Genomic DNA, 21,563 nt, shown 5'->3' with positions numbered 1-21,563 from the left:
CTTTAACATTGGAGAATAACTCAGTTCCCTATCTATTTGAGAAATGAGGCCTTCATCAGAGAAACTTTCCATAAAATTTTTGATCTTACTTCATTGTCCTTGGTACCTTTGAGCAAAATGTAGTTTCTCTGATTATCTCTTTTAATTAGGTCTAGTTTAGCTTTTGCTTTGTCTGAGATCAGGATTGCTATTCCTGCCTTTTTTACTTCAGCTGAAGCATAATAGATTCTGCTCCAACCTTTTATTTTAACTCTGTGTGTGTTTCAAATGTGATTCTTGTATACAATGTATTTTTGGATTCTGTTTTCTAATCCATTCTGCTGTTTGCTTCCATTTTGTGGGTTAGTTCTTCCCATTCACATTCACAGTTATGATTATGGTGCATTTCTCTCCATCCAGTTTTCTTCTGTTTGTTCTTTTCTCTGTCTTCTTATCCTGTCCTTCCTCAAAAGTCTGTTTTGCTTGACTGCCACCTCCCTTAATTCACCCTCCCCTTTATAATTTCACAGACACAAACACAGAGCCAGGTGCGTGCATGCGCACACACACGTACACACACATCTTTAATCCCCTTCCCCTCCCTATTGGGTAAGATAGATTTCTATACCCAACTGAGTGTATGTATGTCTGTGTGTGTGTGTGTGTGTGTGTGTGTGTGTGTATTCTTTCTTCTTTGAAGCAATCCTGATGAAATTGAGGTTCAATCATTGCCTGCCACCACCCCATTTAACCCCTCTACTATAAAAGCTCTTTCTTAAAACACCTCTTTTGAGACAATTTTTCCCATTCTACCTCTCCCTTCCCCCTTCTCCCAATGTATCCTTCTTCCTCAGCCCTACTTTTTTTTCAAGATCATTTCAACATAATCCACTCACACCCATGCCTTCTGTCTATGTAGACTTCTTCTAACTGCCCCAATAAAGACAAATTTCTTAGGAATTACATGTATCATCTTCCCATATGGGAATGTAAACACTTCAATTTATGGAGTCCTATATGGTCTTTCATGTTCACCTTTTTGGGCTTCTCTTGAGTCTTTAGTTTGAATGTCAGATCTTCCATTCAGCTGTGGTCTATTCATCAGAAATGATTGGAAGCTCTCTATTTCATTAGATTTGAGGCATTACTTTAAAGAGAGAAATGTTGGGAGAGTTCAGTGGGGTCCAGACCTTTACTCTGACATCTTGGTTCTGCCTTCATGTTAAGTGAAATTTGGCATTATCTCAACTGAGAGCTTCTTCCCACACTATACCTGTGGCACAAGAGAAGAAATGGTGAACGGCAAAGAAGACAGACATGATGGAATGTAGGGGGTATGATACCCACTAGAAAAATGGTGATGCTGATGTCAATGTGCCACACAGGACAAGTTGGCCCACAACCTCAGCCATATAGAACCCTCTTCTAAATATGATCTCAGCCCAATTAACCTTGCTTCTGAAGTTGTTTGTACATAGGTTGCCAGAAGTGACTTGGATTTTCCCCCTCAAACTTCCTTCAAAGCTCAGCTCAATTGCTTCCTTCTACATGGTGCATCTCCTGACTTCCCCAGCAACTAGTACTCCCAACCCCCCATGAATTTACACACACATGCATGCACACATATACACAGAGAGAGAGGGATGCTTATATGTATTTGTGTTGTTTTTCTCAGTAGAATGTAAGCATCTTGACGGCAGGAACTATTTCATTTTTTTCCCTTATATCACCATCACCTGACACATAGTAATTTTTAAATAAATACTGGTTGATTAATTGATAGATTTCCAGGTTTTTAAGCATAAGGTACTTTACTATAATATGCTTTGGGGCAGTATGAAAAACAAATGAAATGCTACATAAATTTTAACTGTGTCTTCCAATAACTGAAAGTACTCAAGCTTTCTCCCCTTTGGTGGTGGTGGGGGGGGTGGATAATCTCTTCTCTGCATTAATAAAATACATGTCCACAGTACCTTAAATAGTGCCATTGACCTTGTAGAGTAGTGAGTTAGGAGAGAAAATCTGGAAGCTATTAATTTTTATATAATTGAGTACATAAAAATAAACCAATGGTTCTAGACTCAGAGTTAGGAGACAGATTTTAAGGCCAGTTCTGCCACTTACTAGCAAGTAAGATCATAGGCAAATTGTTCAATCTCCCCTGACTTTATTTTCGTTGGTAAAATAAAGAGGCTAGATTAGATCAGGGATTCTTAATTTTTTTTTTGTCATAGACCCTTTGGCAGTCTGGTAAAACTTACTGATCCTTTCTCTGAATAATGTTTTTAAATGCATAAAATAAAATGCATAGAATTACAAAGGAAAACAAAAGTCAGTGAAAATAAAGATGTAATTTTTCCCCCAAGTTCAGAGACCTCCTGAAATTTATCCACAGACCCCTTGGGGGTTCATGGACCCCAGGTTAAGAACCCCTGGCCTAGAGAAAATCTAAGGTCCCTTCTAGGCCTAACTGTCTGTGATCTAATATATTTTCCTGTTGACCAAATTAAATTTTCAGCAGATTGTATTTCCTTGGATACCCTGTAGGCATCTCAAAATCAACATATCTAAAACAGAACTCATGTTTGTCCCTAAACTCACCCCTCCTCCTAACTTCCCTATTTCTGTGCAAGGCACAGCTATCTTTTCATTTACCCAAGTTTGCAAGCCCAGAATCATTCTTAACCCTTTACTCTCCTTCACCTCCATCCCTATTGGCAATGAATTGCCTACTAGTGTTACAGAATTCTTTCTTCAACATCTTTCTATTCACACATGTCCCACTTTAGTTCAGATTCCCATAACTTCTCATCTGGACTACTGTACTAGCCTCTGAATTAACTATCCAATTCAGCTTCCAACAGGAAGCTATGTGGTGCAGTAGGTAGGGTGCTGGACTTGGAGTCAGGAAAATCTGAGTTCAAAACCAGCCTGAGACACTAGCCACGTGACCCTGGGCAAGTCACTTCAATAGCCCCTATCTCCCAGGGTTATTGTGAGGATTAAACAAAATAATATTTGTAAAACTCTTTGTAATTCTTAAAGCATTGTATAAGTGCTAGTAATTATCACTTTTATTTTGTTGTTCAGTTGCGTACGACTCTTGACGCCATCTTGGCATTTTCTTGGCCAACATCCTAGAGTGGTTTACCATTTCCGTCTCCAACTCATTTTACAGGTGAGGAAACTGAGACAAAAAGGCTTATGTGATTAGCCCAGGGTCACACAGCTACTAAGTGCCTGGGGTCCGATTTGAACTAAGATCTACCTGATTTCAGGCCCAGCACTCTACCCCTTGAGCCACCTAGCTGCCTCCTTGACACATACAAGGCACACTTAATGAATCCTTGTTGATTGACTGGTGTTCCCAATAGAGAGATTCTTAAATGTGCGTAGAGACTTTTGAGTATATAACTTCATGGAGAAAGAAATATTTTTCAAAGTGTTAAAAGATAAATTAATGATTTTTTTTTAAAACCAAAAAGAAAATTGCTAAAATAGGACTGAGTAAGAAGAAAAAGTGGGCAGCTTCTTATGCCTCTATCAATTCTAACTCGCAACTGTCTTTGCTGTCCAGTAGTTTTTCATACTGAGTTTTTCTTCTATGTAAATAAGATATCCATCTAACCCCAGGGCTTGGTTTATTTCCTGCTGAATAGTAACTATCTGATTTTGGATCTGGTTCTCCTGTCTCTGGTAATGCTATTTAGGCATGTCAGTATCTTTTAGATATTTTTCTCCTGTGTTTGGCTTTGCTGAACTAAATCTACCAATACATTAATAAATGGTGAAGACACTTGAAGAGGTTTATCTGATGTCTCAATCATTGTACCACATTGTGCTTTTACATAGGATATACACACATACATAATATATCTATATGTGTCCATATTTTATGTGCCTTTATCATTGACCTGAAGACTTACAGAAATATGTAAATAAAATTAATTTTCCTCATTAATCAGAAAACTATAATAGCTAGCATGTATAAGATTTGCAGAGATCTATTAAATATTGTCTCATCTGATCCTCACAGCAACCTTGGGAAGTAGATGCTATTTTTTTTTCCTCATTTTACAGAAGAGGAAACTAAGGCATATAGAGGTTAAATGTTTTTTCCATTAAGTGGTTTGAGACTGGATCTAAACTCAGGCATTGAGTCCAGACACGGGGCTCTCTCTATCCACTGGGCCAACCAGCTATCTATGCTTCTCAGTAGATAGTCTACTGAAGATACACTATTACTTTGACAGGCCTACAGCCTATACAGTTAAATTTAGCACAATACCTCTCTCTTTTCCTGCCCTTCTGTTTAAATAAAAAATTGGTGGAACTCATAGTAAAATGCTCTAAAATTATTATTTAAATACCTTAAGCAATGTAAGTTTCGTCTAAAAAAACTTAGGGTATTTCAGTGTTTCTTGCATCACAATTTGAGAAAGAAGGATTTAATGCAATATTCCCAAACCATGATATTCAGAGCTCTGGCATTTGGTCCTAACAAAATGGGAATTCTGTGAAAAAAAAATTAAACTAGAAAAAATTTCCCCACTAAATTATTAAATGTAAAATGTCTTTTTGTTGGTGTTGTTGAGTTGTTTCAGTCATATCTGACTCTTCACAACCCCATTTGGGTTTTCTTGGCAAAGATACTAGAGTAGTTTGCCCTTTCCTTCTGTAGCTCATTTTACAGATGAAGAAACTGAAGCAAACAAGGTTAAGTGACTTGCCCAGGGTCACACAGCTAGTAAGTGCCTGAGGCCAGATTTGAATTCAGGAATATAAGTCTTCCTGACTCCAGGTCCAGCACTCTATCATTGTGCCATGTAGCTGTCCCTCGTAAAAATTTACATGCATCAAAAATATTTAGGTTCATAAAATTTAGAGGAGGGAGAAGGACTTTAGAAGATGTATGTTACGTACCCCTTCAAAAGTGTATAGTTCATTTTATAAATGAAGACACCAATCCTCACAGAAGTAAAATGAATTGTTCAAGGTCATATAGGTAGTAAAAACAGAATTTCAATTCAAACTCAGATCTTCTGACTCCAATCCAGAGTTCTTTATACAACAACTTCATTGGTGCAGGATATTTCCTAAAACAAATTAGGTTTAATTTTTTTATTTAAGTTTACAAAATAATATTGATATTCCAAATCTATATAGATCAAAGATTTTTTTATGTTTCAGGAGCAATTAAGTTTTTTACTCTGGCTGTTTGATTCAATTAAAATTAGTTTAAAATAGTCATGTAATGTTCTTCCCTGAGCTCACTCATCCAGATTAACATTGGCAACCAGAAATGTATAGACTTAAGTGCTTCATCACATGGGACATTGAAGGTGGAATAAAGCTGAAAACTTAGAACTTTGTCAATAGATTAGAGATTATCAGCCTATGAAAAGGAAGGGTAGTGGTATTGATGAATGAGGAATTGGGGGATAAGAAGTCTGTCTGCCTTTCTTCCCTCTCCTTCCCTCTCCCCCACAGAGTTCTATTGAGCTGTTTCCTAGACTGTAATCTAATTAGCATACATGTGTGTATGTTATATGTATATAATGCACGCTTATGCATAATTTTTTTCAAGGTTGTTAGGGTGACTTTCTTGGCCTGCTATTTGGTAAAACACATAGTTGATATTTAAGTCATAGAAAGAAAATATTTGAGGGAATTCCTTATCTCCACTTTTTGTTTATCTAGCTAAGACCCATCTGTCCAAAACATCCAAAGAACTCTCAGGAGACACTTCTTTTCCATTTTTGCATATCCTCTATGGACCTGACTTGGCACCATTCTTCAAACAGACGATGGGTTTCACAAGACTTGGTGAAGATACAGTCCCCACAACTATTAATTTGAAGAAATTGTCCTATTTATGAGAAATGTTACTTGACTCTGCAGTATATTTTTAGGTCAGATGCCTCAAAATTGACATCCGTGGTTGTTGTATTACAATCTATAATATTGTTATTATTGTACCTGCGTCCTACTCCTTTGCTAGATTCTTGAGGACAGTCACTTTTATTTAATTTTTTCCTTTTGAAAATAATCAGATATTGCCTTCCTCAAACTTGTCAGCCATCAGGGTTTTTTGTCTCCTCAAAGCTTTGATGCCGCTTATTGTCTGTAACACTCATTTGTTTTACATTCAATGTTTTATTGCCTTGAGTTGGTAGTCTCATATATCTGACTAGATAGATAAGTAGTTCTTCGTCCTCCAGCTAGATTGCAGGCTCAATGAGGAAATTGTGTCTTAATTAATTAGTTGTGAACCCTGTGTTCCCAAGAACACTAAATGTAGTGCCTTACAGAGAGTAGGAATATAGTAAATTATTGTTAATTGATTCATACTGGAACAAGAAGGTAAAGGGATTTCATTACTCGGCCATTTGTGTTCATGAAGTGAAAGTTAGCCAACCCCATTAAAGGATTTGTTTTTTTCCTCATATATATCTTAGTGTAAGAAGAATAATCACATGTTAAATCAGTATTGTGTAGTAGAGAAAAACCCTAGCCTTATAAGGAGACTGGGGTTCAAATCATTGTTTTCGCACATCCCCAACTGCCTTATACTTTATTTTCCTCATCTGTAAAACATGAGCAATTCAAAGAATTGTTGTGGGGCTAAAGAAATGTTCATTGTTATGACTAGGGACTTGGAAAATACTGTTCATTATTCTTATACCATCATCAATGGAGATCAGAAGTCCCTCCAACTTAATCAATTGTCTTTGAGGATGTCTGTGACTAAAACATCCGCCTACCTTCAATCAACCCAGGGATGAGTCTTCCAGACTTAGCCAGACTGTCTGTCCTCAGACAGCAGACACATGTAATCCAACACTGTTCTTCAATGTACTGTGAACACCCAAAGTCAGGCTCTAACCATGAAATATGTTAGCTCTAACTTCAGGTTCAGGAGTGAGTCCTGATCAAGAAAAAGCTCTTGGCTAGGAAGGAGGCTGGGGGCCAGATTGGGGGGAAGGGGGGAGAGAAGAGAGGGAAGACAGAGAAATTCATAATTTACAAGTCAAATTCTATCATAAAGAACTTCAAGGGACTGTTTCAGTACTTTTGGTGTACTAGAACTTTGTGTATCCAATATTATTTGAAGTAAGTGCTATGGTTGGAAAGTGAGTTCATAATAAAGAGGATTTTTTTTTTGTTGTAATGGTATTTGTTGTAACAGGATTTGACCTGTAGTATTCTTTTGAACAAAATTGATTGTATTCTGAGACTCATTAATGTTTCACTGGGTTTTCTGTGGCAATGCTATCTGACATCGTTTGTTGTTTTTTATTGTTTCTTTGTGTGAAACAAATGCAAAAAGCTATGGCTGGAGAGTGTGGCTTATATCAAGTGACTATTAATCTGGATTTTATTTTTAAAAGCAATATTAGCTTCTTCGATGTCACATCAGCAGCCTTTTGCTAAATCATTTTCTGTTTGTTTTATGAATCGTAATCACAGTGAGTCTTTTGTTAGGAGAGTTAGTTTAGGAAATAGAGAGAGAACCGTAAGTTCATATCTACTGGAAAACAAAGATGTCATTTAGAGTTATTATTTGGTAAGGTGCCATGTGGAGGGCGACTGTGATCAACATAATTGGTTTTTCAGAGTTTGTTTGTAATCTCTCTTCTTGTCCTCTTGACCAGACTTCCCCCCTCCCCACCCTTTAAACACAGCCATGTCATTATATTCACTCTGACCATGACAAACTCTGTTTAGGAAATGAACTCTTTTTCAAGGACTATTGTTCCATGAGGAACATACAATTCATCCCATGTGTTTGTACTTCAATATAAAGGAAGGAAAAAAATGTTGTTATTGTTTATGTTTGGAATAATGTTAGGGAAAAAAATGAAGGAGGGGATAACTTTCAAATACAACTTGAAAATGAGTAAATATCTTAAGACAGAAGAAATGTCAAATGTTCTTTACCATGCTCCGAGGGATTTTACCAGAGTCTTCCAACATTCTTTGACTGATTCCTAATATGGAAAGTCTGCACAGTTACAGGCTAGTTACTGTTGGTAGATCCATGTGGAAGAGGGATTTTTCCCCCTATGGGAGACAAGTCCTTCTGAGCTGCCCTTGCATTCCTGCAAAAACATCCCATTGAAATGAGGAGAGAATCTAGTTTCAATTTCTCTGCATCCTTTCTCCCCCCTCCCTCTGCTTCCCCTTCTCTCTCTCACATACACACACACACACACACACACTCCCTCACTCAGTGACACAGCTTGCCACTTTTCTGAAGTGACAAGAGCTTCTCGATGGTCAAGTGAAACGATTCCACCTTTTTTCTCCATTGTGGTCCCCAAGATTCATGGTAGTGGAAGTCTCTGGCAGCAGAAGGTATCCTGGGAGCCATAGAAGCTCCAGCTGGGCTTTTTCTCAGACACTTGATATGCAGCTTCAGGACAACTGCATATTTCACAAAAAAATTTAAAATCAGACTTAAGTTTCTACCTCGAGAATAACGGAATCCAATTAGAGAGGACAGCAGAGGTGCAGCTGAATTTAGTTCATGGGTAAGCAGCATGTGTGCATGCGTATCACCTTTGTTTTTGTAATATTCTTAGGAGGGTGCCTGAGATGGACATGTAACTCTTCTGGCACTGGTTAAACTCTTTGAGATGAAGAGTAAGGGAAAAAAACAAATGTTTGCCACTGTGATTGCTTAATTATCATGTATGCCCTGTCAGGTCAGGATATCTAACCAGCTTTTATTTTTAGATTGTTTTTATATCAGTGTGGTAGCAGGCTGGAAATGAGCAGACTGTAGCATATGAAGCAGGGGTGTATATAATTGGCTCGATTGTTGCTAAAAGATTTTGAATAAATGTTGTTTTTCAGTCTGGGACTTGAACATGTTTATTTTACTCGACTTCATGGACACTGAATTGTCATAGCTCCGATTCAAAGAGTAGTAATTAGAATTGTTGGAAAACAAATCAGGTATTTAAAAATGATGAGGTGTACATGCTCTCTTTTATAAGAGTCAAACTTTAAGTTTCTGAATTGTTTAGCATGAGATGAACTGTGTTTGCTTCTCTATTAGTAATGGTAAGGAGGTCTAGGCAAGTGAACGGTAAGGAGGTCTGTGTTCTAGCCTGTTCTCTGCTTTAAACTACCTGTGAGTTCTTGTGTCTCAGTTTCCCCACTTGCAAAATGAATGGCTTAGACGAGATAATTTCCAGGGCTATGAATAACTCTGACCTTCTATGATTTTAATTTAATCGAAATCAGTTGTAACAGAGAAGGCAAAACCATCAGCTGTTAGTCTGTGTCATTGAAAGGCATGTAATGCTAGCAAATGTTTCTATTTTCTACAACACCAAGAATTTTATGGACTATTTTTCCCTTCTGCCTGTCTTTTTAAAAAAAATGTGCTGTTCAGATGCAGATTTTATTTGGGGGCCAGTTAGAATCCCTGTTCAATCTTGTAGAACTCAAAAACAAAAGAATCTCATTTTCTTTGAGATTTCTCTCTGAAGGTTTCTTAATACGCACTTATGTTCCTTTGCTCTGTACCTCATTTGAAGGCTTACTTCCTGAAAAGGAAGAATGGATGTTAAAACACATTTTTAATAGTTTAAGGCCAATTTATTTGACCTCTTAATATAGTTCAGCATTGAGTTTGGTCATATCTAGTTGTGTTGATTTTTTTTTTGTGGCCAGGTCTTGGAAGGAAAGCCATTACCAATTCCTCATAGCCGATAATTAGATGTGCAAGGGTTTTTTACATAGGTGACATTGTCTCTAGTACTTGCTTTTCTCTCTAACTTCCCAACGCTTTACTAAATCACTTATTTTCTCTGCTTTTGCTGGCAATTTTGCCCATGTGGAAAAGGGAAAGGATGCACACAGCTCTGCCTTTCTCCTAGTCAGGCTGAAAGGATTGGAAGTTTAAGTTGTGCCATAGTGCTGAGTTCTTCATGGGACTCAAGTGGCACACTGAGTATTCTTTTAGGAGAGAATTGATACATGATGGACCAAAACAAAAGGAAAAAGCCCACCCTGCTCTGTGATTGCTCAGAATTATTCAAGAACTTTGTGTATAAAAAAGATTTTTTAAAAAATCAGTGCATGAAAGGATCTATTCCTGCTCTATAATTCAATGACTATGAACCTATCTATGACTTTAAGCTGTGGGTAGATCGAATCATCTATTGAATGGGAACTTCTATTGATTTGCAATATATGAAAAATCAATAATGAACTATATCATATTTCCCTTTGTAAGACTTTTTCATATGTTAGGGTTAAAGAAGAAGAAATAAAGAAGAAAATAGTCAACAAAACTTGAATGCTATTTAGTTTATTAATGTAAAATTCAAGATACATAATTTCATCACCGTAAATAATCCATTTCCTGATACAGATTCCAATCCTCTTTTAACTTAATAGATGGTTTTCCAGAGTTGCTATAATCAAAAAAGGGGAAAAAATCATCTAAATCCAGCCTAGAAATGAACCTCTTCAAACAGGCTATTATTCTCCTATCTCTACTTTAAAAAATCCCAAGTTACCTTCAAGATTCAGCTCAAATACTACCTTATACAACAAGAAATTTCTGGTCTCCCCAGCTATTAGTGAATCAAAAAAATTTTATAACATATGTCTTTTATGACTATTTCGTATATGCCTGTATAGGTATATGTGCTCCCCCAAAAGCACATATGCTCTTTAAAAGCAAGGATTCTTTGGTTTTTGTCTTTGTATTCCCAATCTCTAGCACAATTCTCAGCACAAAGTAGGTTCTTTATAAACAAATGTTGATTAATTGAATGATACATAGATAAGAAATGTAGAGTCCATCACTATGCTGCTGTTTCTGGCTCTTTAGAATCTTCCAGAGCTTATATTCAAAATAATAATAGCATATGTTTAGAGAGTGAGGGCAGCTAGGTGGTTCAGTACATAGAGCACTGGATTTAGAATCAGGAAGGCTCATCTTCCTGAGTTCCAATCTGGCCTCACACACTTACTAGCTGTGTGATCCTGGACAAGTCACTTAATCCTGTTTCCCTCCGCTTCCTTGTCTGTAAAATGAGCTAGAGAAGGAAATGACAAACTACTTGATCATCTTTACCAAGAAAACTGCAAATGGGATAAAAAAGAGGTCGGCATGACTATCAGCAACAGTTGACCACAACAGCATTTATTGAGTACTTTGGGTTTAAGAAGCACTTTACATAAATTATCCCGTTTGATATTTACAATACTTTGCCAAGTACATAGGTGACTCAGAAAAGACTTTCATAGGGATATAAACACAGTAAGTGATAGAGCTCAAATTTGAACCCAAGTCATCTGACCCTAATTGTAGTTGTGGGGCCACCACACTCCTCATTGTGCATACCTACTACTTTGTAGGTGGGAGAACCCCCAGTCATTGAGATCTCTTTCTTCAGTGGTTAATAAAAGAAAAAAGGGACTTTTTCTTCGGTTTTGGCAGGAGGCCCCAGAATTTGAACTTGTGCTACTATTAAGAATCTAAAGGATCATCCTTGTCAGGTGAGCCATTTTGATGCAATGCAGAAGGTAGTTTATAATAGAGAACTAAATATTATAGGGTTGTAGCTATGGTTACCAGGAACTTGATGGCAACATTCTTTTTAGTAGAATTTGTGTACTCAATGTCAGGCATCCACATAAAAGAAAAAATAATTCGGGCATTGAAATGTGTTTTTTTCCAGTTGATAGAACATCTAGCTTTCCCCAATTATCGAGCTGTTTGAAATTATGTAAATAATTTCTAAATGTTACCTGATAGAAGAGAAAAAATATATGGGGCAAAATTTAATTGAATGTGTCAGCCATGGCATCTAACAAGTACGTTAAAATTTATTATAAACTTATTAGAAGTCAATTAGTTGAAAATATGTTTTGCACGACTTCACATATATGATGAGTATCATATTGCTTGTCTTCTTAATGGGTAGGGGAGGGACTAAAGGGAGGAAGTTTGGAACTCAAATTTTTAAAAATGAATGTTAAAAAACAAAAGTTACTAAAGAAGTACATTAGGTGGTGCAGTAGATAAAGAGTTGAGCTTATAGACATAAAGGCTTGAGTTCAAATTCTATTTCAGATACTTAATAGCTATGTGACTGGACATTTCAATTTCCCCATGTATTAAAAAAATGAAGGTTTGGGACTAGATGATCTCTGAAGTTCCTTCCCACACTATACCCTGCAGTCCTGTGTGACATGAAAAGAATTAGAATACAATTTTAGAGTTGAAAGGGAACAGAGTCCAAATTCCTATCCAATGTTGCTCACTTCTCTGGAATATCCTCAACAGAAGGTCCTATATTGCTGCTTCCAGTATGCACTCAATAAATATTTGCCAAATAGTAGTGTGAAAGAGCATGTGTAGTAATGGAGAACTCAATAACTGAACCCTTGCTGTTTTTAAACAGCTCGATTTGTTAAGAAGCTCTTCCTTAGAATGAGAAGGAATCTTCCTGCCTGTGATTTCCATCTACTGGTCTTAATCTTGCCTTCTGGAGTTATATAGAATAAATAATTTGTGTTTCACATGAAAGTATTTCACACACTTGAGGACAGGTACCATTCCCTTCCTATAATTTTTCTGCTCCAGACAAAACATCACCTATGCTTTCCACTTCTCCTCATTGTTTGCAGCCCTCCTTTTGTTCTAATATTCATTAATGATATCCTTCTTAAAATGTGGCACTGAGGGTAGAACATGGTGTCTCAGTTGTGACAACTATATTTTTCACAGAAACATCGGGTTCAAGTTTTTTTATTGCATTTTTGATCAAACTAGTACAGACAGCAAAGTAACAATGATGTTCAGTAGGGGGCACAACTAAAAGTATAAAGAATTTGCAGCCTGTTTAAATATAAAAAGTTATTAAAGTAGTATAAGGGAAAATGCTCTACAAAATACTCACTTGTTAAGCAGTTAGGTGATACAGAGGATATAGTGTTGAATCTGCAGTTAGAAAGACTGGAATTTAAATCCTACCTCAGACACTTACTAGAGTATGACTCTGAAAGTCACAATGTCTCAGCCGTAGCTTCCCCATCTGTGAAGTGGAGATAATATTAGCATCTAACTCACCAGGTTGTTGTGAGGATAAAAATATTTGTAAAGCATTACACAAACCTTGAAGCGCTACATAAATGCTAACTAGTATTATTATCATGTTTTTTTGCATATTACTTCATAGTGTAAAGGCAACTCATATTTACGTACGTTTATCAATCAATGAACATTTATTAAATGTCTACTATTAGCCAGGTGCTGTACTAAGTTCTATGGATATAAAAAGAGGCAAAAAACCATCCCTGCCATCAAGGAGCTTACAATCTAATGGGGTGAGGAAACATGCAAACAAATATAGGCAAAGCAAGCCATATACTGGATAAAGAGGGAATAATTAAAAGAGGGCAATGTGGTGGTACAGCTAGAATGCAAATGACCTCTCTGAAATTCAATTTCTTCCCCTGCTTCCCTGACTTCCTTTATGTCTCAGCTAAAATCTCACTTTTTTCCTAAAAAGCTTTTCCAGTTTCCCCTCAATGCTAATACTGTGCCTTTGTTGATCATCTCCAATTTATCATGCATATGTTATCTCTACATAGCTGTTTGTGTGTTATCTCCCCTATTAGATCATGAGCTCCTTGTGAACAGAAACTATCTTTGTATGCCCAATATTTAGCACAATGCTTATAATATAGTAAATGCTTAATTAGTATTTTAGTGACTATTAAACCAGAAATGTCTACCTCTTAAGGGTGCTGTAGGCTCAAGTGAGTTAATGTATATAAAGGACTTTACAAACTTTAAAATGCCATGTCAATATCAGTTATGACTATCATTATTATTATCCTTCTAGGTCCTTACAAGATTATTGACTTTTTATTTGATTATATTTTAGATTATTACTTGAAGAAATATCCCGTCCATGTTTATATATTCTTCTTAGTCTCTAAAGGTCATCAATTGGTTCTTACCTCTTTTAGTAAGCCTACTAATTTAGGCTCCATTAGTTTGGATTCAGAAAGAAAAATTGAAATGTAGTAGGCTTTAAATTATTTGGAATGCAAAGGGGTTAAATGCAATATATTATTATTATTATATTAACAAATAGGTTAAAATATGTTAAATATGTTTAAAATACATTTATCACAATATTTTTATTGTAGCAGAGAACTTAAAAATTGTGCCTGCTCATCAGTTGGGAAATAGTTGAACAAATTATGGATATAAATGTAACGGAATATCATTTTGTTAAGGAAAATGATGAGAGGAATGGATTCAGATAAACCTGGAAAGATTTGCACAAACTAATGTAGAAGGAAATGAGCAGAAGCAGAACAATTCATATAATTATGGAAAACCATTTAAGAGTGAAGACTTTGAAAGACTTAAGAATGCAGATCAGTGCAATGCCTAATCACAGCTCCATCAGACTGATGATGAAGTATGCTCTGTCTGGTTTCGTTGGCAAAGAGGTTATGTGCTAGAGGTGCAGAATGAAGCACACATTCTTAGTTACAGATAATGTATCGATCTTTTTCACTTCATTGTTTATTTGTTACAGGGGAAGGCTTATTTGGGGAATAGAGGGGAGTGCTATGAAAGGGTGGTGATAATGATTTGTTTTAAATAGAATGGAAAGGAAAGAGTCAACAACAAAAATTTAATAAAGAAAAGAGCAGATGGACCATTGCAAAGGGGACAAAAATAAGAACAGCATTGGTGCTAACAAATTAAATATATATATATATATATATATATATGTGTGTGTGTGTGTGTCTACATTTATATACATATATATAGACATATATATAGACATATGTATGTATATATGTATGTATGTGTATGTATATTTGTATTCATGTATATATGTTATATATATAGCAACTTTACACACATTTTTAATAAACTGCATAACAGAGCTTCAAAGGTTCATTTCTGATCCGTTTTTTCTATGTAACAGTGGTGGGATGGGGCGATGATCAGGGTTGTTCACCCATTTTATTTGCCCTGCTACATCCCATGTTTAAAACATGAAAAGTAAACAGATTTTTCCTGTACCTAGAGGAAAATTTTTCACGTTTCTATGAGGGATACCAAAGGGGAAAAGAGATACAAAATTACTTCCTTGGGATTTATACTTGGGGTAAGGCAGGTTTTAGCAACACACATAAAAATAAGACTTACTCAATGAGTTTATATTCTATTGGTCAAAGGTAAACATTACAAACAATTTGTTTTTTCTCTCCCTTTTCTTTTTATTATGAACTTAACAAACATTGATAAACATCTGTTCTTTGTATATAGGAAATGTTCCCCAGAGCCTGACAGAGTGCATATCACATAGCAGGCACTTAATAAATGTTTGCTAAATTGAATTGATTTGACCAGATCACTAAGTCCTTTCCTCATAATCCTGCAGCGTTTAATTTTAAACATTCTTGACTTTATCATTGCAGACCAGTCTTTATGAGTATGCTGTAGGTAAAAAAGGTCCCTCACCTGATGGTGATTTTCCTTGTCATGAGCCTCTCTGACCCTAGATGTTGATCCCCAGACAACAAGCGTATAATCTGTCACTAGCCCCTTGTTCTTAACCTGTTTTAGTTTGATGGGGCTTCGCAGAGGTCAAATTCTTTAGAGATAGTCTTTGAAATTCCATCATCATGCCTATGCTTTGAGGTCTCTTGCTATGATGTTGAAAGTTGAAGATGCCCAATGGCTGAATCTCATCTAAGTGAGGCAGTTGGTACTCTTTCACTAACTACTGCAGTCACTTCCAAACTTGTTTTCCCCACTTTCAGCGTCTTCTCCTCTGCAGACCACTATCTTTAACCTGTACCAGACTGATGTCAACCATGGCTTCTATTATTTTGTTTCTCTATTCAAAAACTGTCAGTGGCTCCTCATTGTCTACATAATAAAGTTCAAATTCAGTATTCTGTTATTTCATTCTGTTGGATTCAGCTCTAATAGAATGGCTCAACCCAAAAACTACTGTCGTTTACTGTTCAGTGCCAACTTGGAAGGGTTTGGCTTGGTGCTGTCAAATATTTTTATAAATTACTTGAATAAAGGAAAAGATGGCACGATAACCAAACTTTCAGATAACAAAAACCTGAGGGATCCTTAACACGTTTGCTGACAAAGTTAGGATCCCCCCAAAGCTCTTGAAAAGCTAGAATGTTGAAGGTGCAGCTAGGTGGCACAGTGAATAGAGCACCGGCCCTGGAGTCTGGAGAACCTGAGTTCAAATTTGGCTTCAGATTTTGACACTTACTAGCTGTGTGACCTTAGGCAAGTCACTTAACCCCAATTGCCTTGCCTCCCTCCCCCCATAAAAAAAAGGAAAAAAAATCTACGATATTGGGCCAAATCTAATGAAATCAGTTTCGTTAGATTAAATTTGGTCTTACTCCTGGGTTCAAGTATGTAAGATGAAGAAGGCATCACTGGAACAGTTTTTGTCTGAAGAAGATGTGGAGTTTTAGTAAATTGCTGTTGCTTGTCCTCTGTTCTTGAAGACCATGATATCAGGAAGATGATGCTACAAGTTACAAGTGAGTTGAATTTAAGTGAGGGAGGACTACGCAAGGTCATCAGTCTCACTTTCTCCTCCAGAGCCATCTGGGTCCAGTGGCAAGATATAGATCAAGACGACTGCTAGTGAATTACAATATCCATATTGGTGTGATTTTGCAGCAAAACAAACACATTTTCCTTTGGCTGCTTCAGAGCCACAGCATCTGGATTAAGGAGGTGATAGATCTGGTGCACTCTTACTTGTTTCGACCGTAACTGGAATATTGTGTTCAATTCTGGGAACTAAATTTTAGAAAGGCTATTAATAAGTTGGACAGAGTCCAGGGGAGAACATCTTAAATATTGAAGGGCCTTGAGAATTTGTCAATTAAAAGAACTGGGGAAGGTAGCCAAAAAAAATGAAAACATAATGAGGATATAACAGCTGTCTCCAAGTATCTGAATGGCTGTTGTGTTGCTAGAAGCAGTCCTGATGCTGACACTCTGTGAGATTGAGGATGAAATGAGACACCTGTAAATCATCCAGCAGTTAACAGAGTGGGGTTTGTTAGCCTCTGAAACAGCCAGAGGAAAATGTGTTTGTTTTGCTGCAATATCACACTGATATTGCGTTTGTAATTACCCCTGTATCCTTATTACATATTGTCACTATTCAATACGGATACAATGGTAATTAGCTTCTCTAGGCACAGCACCCCACCCCCCTCCTTGAATATGGACGCACATCTAGACAACAGGGCAGGGTATAATGTCTTGATGGCATTCAGATATTCTCCAAGTTGGAAAGGTCCAGCTGCACAGGGATAAGACTTTTTATGCCTTTAGATGACCAGGAATCAACATCAAGGGAGGCAGGGACCAGTCAGGTCCCTGGGAAAATGTTATCACTTTTTAGAGAAAATTAATGCTTGTCGGAATGAGGGGGAAGAGGGAAAGACCCCTCCTAAACATTGGTGTTATCACACATGTGGAATAGCATTTAAGCTTATTCTCTATGACCCTAGGGGGCAGAACTAGAAATAATGCAAAAGCATTTAAGTTTATTCTCTATGGCCCTAGGGGGAAGAACTAGAAATAATGCAGAAAAGTTGCCAAAAAGGTCAGTCTAGTATGGAGAAACTTCCTAAGAGTTAGAGGTGTCAAAAGCAGAATTGACTCCTGGATGTAGTAGATTCCCCCTTACCGTGGATCTCCAAGCAAAGGCTGAATTATAGGTGTTCAAGTATTCTTGATAGTCCTTTGAGGTTCATTTCAACTCAAAGACATTCCATGAACAGGGAGCTCACGTCATAGTCATTTGTCTCTTTCTATTAAAAATGTGGCATAGAGTGAAAAATATTTCACTTGATTTGGCTGATTTCTAGTTGATGTAGGATTTACTATATTTATATTAGTTGTATTTTTCTGTGCTTCAAATTTACCTTGTGATTCTGGTGTTTAGTATTTTGGGGGGACCCTCGAATGTGGAGTCAGAAGATCTGTCTTGGTTTGGTTTTTAATCTCTTTCTAGTTGTATAATCTTGGACAAGCCACAGTCATCTTCTCTAAGCCTTTGTTCCCTCATATGTAAAATAAAGGAATAGGCTAAGTGACCTCCAAATCTCACAGGTAGTGGGGTATAACATGGATGAAGAACCAACAAAGGAGACTTGGGAATGGTGAGCCAGGTAGAAAGACAATGAGAAGAGGAGTGTCACAAAAATCTGGAGAGGAAAAAGTATCCGGAAGAAAATGATGTCAGAGGGCTCAAAAATTTCTTCCTGAGAAATTTATGTAAGCAAAAGTAGAATTTGTTGAGGGTTCTTTCTTGGCAATGAGATTTAAAATATTTAATGGTTTTTTTGAATGTATATATAGTGATTCGTGACATATTCCTCTCTACATATTACTCAGAGAACTTAACACTTCTGTCTACCATCACCACAATAACAATGCATTTCTAGAGCATATTGCCATGATAGGGATAAGGACTAGGCCTATGATCTCATTTACATAGGGAATTTCTGGAAGAGAAAATTCTCCTTACCAGTGCAGAATGGCACCTTCCCTGAACTCATATTCCTAGAGAGTTGTGGAAAACACTAAGAGATTAAGTCACCTTGCCCCTATGTGTCAGAGACAAGTCCTTCTAGCTTAAAAGCCATCTCTCTCTCTAACCACTGCACCATCATATTAGACCCACTCTAGCCTATCCCGAAATCTTTTCTCATAGTCAATAGCAATGTATTGACAGTGACAGAATGTTCAGCTATTGTAAATGTCAGAACTTTCAAAATGATTTTGCTATTTCAACTTCATTTACATTTACCAATACTTAAACGAGAAAGTTACAAACATAGCTAGATCCCCAATTAGTAAAAACAATGTATCTTCCTGAACTGGTCAATTATTCAAATTTGCACTGAATATTTCCATTGAGCTGGCTGGAACTAATTATCATATTTTACATAATTATGACTTTAAATATTGTAAATTGGAATACATGTGAGCACTTCAGAGGATTCATTATTCACACTAATTATGACATAGCTATTAGCTCCAATTTCAATTTCCTTTTTAAAATGTTATACTGGTGACCAAAATATACACAAAAGTAAAATATTGGATTACGATCGCGTAATAATGCTTTAATACGATTCAGTCATTTTTTTAGGAAAATCAGAAAAACAAAGAACTACATTGGCCTGTGACCCAAATTTGAGGATGTTAGCAATAGTCAGAAATGTATTATAAGCTGTTCCTGATAGTGCCTGGTTATGGAAATAACTTCACATCCTCTTTTTATCACTTCGTTGGCAATTGTGGAGATAACGCCTCTGGAAGTGTGCCATCTTTTGTCTTATCTTCAGAGGTAGTACTAGTCTGGGTGCAAAGCCACTGTAACATGGGTTATCATACTTTTTGTCTATGTTCATTGGCTTCTGGAGGGTCAGTTCACAACATTGACGTGGTCCTAAGATAAGTATGAACTCTGTGTGTTTGAAAATATTGCTCTCACGAAAGCCAAGTAGGCATTTTATGTTGAAAACACTACCAAAAAAGGCATAGTGATTTTGTGTGTGTGTGTGTGCTTTCTAGATGCTGGAAAGGATTATACATCAGAAATATGATAAAAGTGTTAAGTTCAGTTTCAATATACCAGGGTGTCACACGAAGAAGAATAAGCTTCTTCAGTAACTATAACCAAAATAGCTTGGCAATTCAGTACTGAGATTCTTTCTCCTCTTTGGCATTAATCATTTTTGCTCTCTTCCAGGTCTCCATACTCACTAGTTGAATCACACTTGTTGCTGTTCTTTCAGTGAAAACAATAAACTTACTATTAGAAAATGTTCCATATACATAAAGGCATTGTACCAGGCAGGGGTATGCTACTAAGTGTTTAACAATCAGCTCTCTGGCAGGACAGGAGGGAGGAGAGGGGAGAGGGACATAATCCTGTATGTGACACATTGTAGAGGTTATGTTGATGCTTTCTTAAGTCCAGATAATAAACAAAACAATAAATCAAGCCCTAATTTGTAGATTTGGCTCTTTCTGTGGTGTACATACATACCTATAGAGAAAATTTAACAATTGGCTCTTCCAAGCCAGTTCTAGCTGGCTCCTGCAAGCTCTATTCTTGGTTTCCCATTCTTTCTTTCATAAAGCATGGCCTATATCTTTTGTTGCTGTTGTTAATGCCATGAACCCCTTTGGCATTCTCATTAAGTCTATGGACCCCTTCTCAGAATAATGCTTCTAAATACATAAAATAAAAATACATAGAATCGCAAAGGAAACCAATTATACCTCTGACCGCTGCTACTGTCATGCCCACCTCACACTTATATGTTGCTAGTTCAAATAAAAAGATTTTCTATTGATGATGAAGTTCTCCAGATCCTATATGGAGATGTCATTGTATGAATTGCATCACAAATATCTCTACTAAGTCACATAGGTTTGCCTCTGTCTATTCAACATATAAGTCACTAGTAATAAGAATGGATTTCTTTTAAAAAAAAATCTTCATAAGAGTATTTCCTAGGTAGTCTGTTGGAACACTTGGTTGTATTCATTCCACTTGGTTTGCATTCAAATTAGAACATTTTTCCCAAGTGTTTCCGAAATGTTTTAATAGCGTCATATCTGTGAAAGTGTTAATAAAGGATTTTGAAGCTTTTTACCATAATTTAGTTTCTTCACTAATTCAGCTAACTGTACTCTGTTAGGCTGAATCAGTGTGGTTTTATTGTATGTGCTACTGAAAAACTATTATTTAACTTTCAAGAAAATCTAAAAGATTTCCACGAAAATATTTATTGAAATTTATAAACATTCAGCCCTTTAAAAACTTGTGTGAAAATGTTGTGCTGGTAGATGCAAAAAGTTGAAACTGACTAAAGAACTGGGTTGTTCTATGTGTTATCTTTTTATAATGTTATAATATTGTATAATATTAATGTGTAATATAATAATGTATAATGTTTCTGGCACTCTTTTCCAAGCTACCTAGAACTGGAGTTGGGGAGTGGGTGAAAAAAAAAGACCTCCAACAGAATAGTAACTCAACTTTGCAAAGTCACTTCTGTCTGTCATATAGCTGTCTTTTCAAATACCATGATATTTCCTAGAATAATCAAAAGCACGAAGAGTTTACTGAAAATGCTTCGCTTAGAGCAAAGGTGTCAAGCTCAAATAGAAATGGATCCCTGTGGGCTGTATATTGACTTTGATAAATTAATTTTAACAAACTAACATTATCTATGTTACATTGGATTTTTTTATTTTGTTAAGCATTTCCCAATTACATTTTATTGTGGTTCTGGGCACACTCAGGAGTTTTGCCGGGAACAGGTAGCCCGAGCCTTGCATTATAAGACTACCCAGTTTAGTTCCCTTTGAAGGGATTTTAGAGTGTGTGTGTGTGTGTGTGTGTGTGTGTGTGTGTGTGTGTGCTCTTGTACACATGGGTCATGCACAGGTAATGATATAACCTTATAGAAAAACTTACCATTATCCTTGCAAAGAAGAT

General features: G+C 36.5%; 1 protein-coding gene across 2 annotated transcripts in view; it reads left to right on the top strand.

Annotated features, from left to right (window-relative positions):
• The window catches only part of ARHGAP6 (Rho GTPase activating protein 6), a 330,900-nt gene that overhangs the window by 179,419 nt on the left and 129,918 nt on the right, over positions 1-21,563 (top strand). The window contains exon 1 of one of the 2 annotated variants that reach the window (XM_036743444.1): positions 8,219-8,516. The exons of the other annotated variant lie outside the window; for it this stretch is intronic. The gene's annotated coding sequence lies outside the window, so the exon portion shown is untranslated. Of the gene's footprint in view, positions 1-8,218; positions 8,517-21,563 lie in introns of those variants that run through there. 2 annotated transcript variants of the gene reach the window in all.

This window comes from Trichosurus vulpecula, chromosome 2 (assembly GCF_011100635.1).
Source record: "Trichosurus vulpecula isolate mTriVul1 chromosome 2, mTriVul1.pri, whole genome shotgun sequence".
Taxonomy (NCBI): Eukaryota; Metazoa; Chordata; class Mammalia; order Diprotodontia; family Phalangeridae; genus Trichosurus; species Trichosurus vulpecula.
This window is presented reverse-complemented; position numbering and strand designations above follow the sequence as displayed.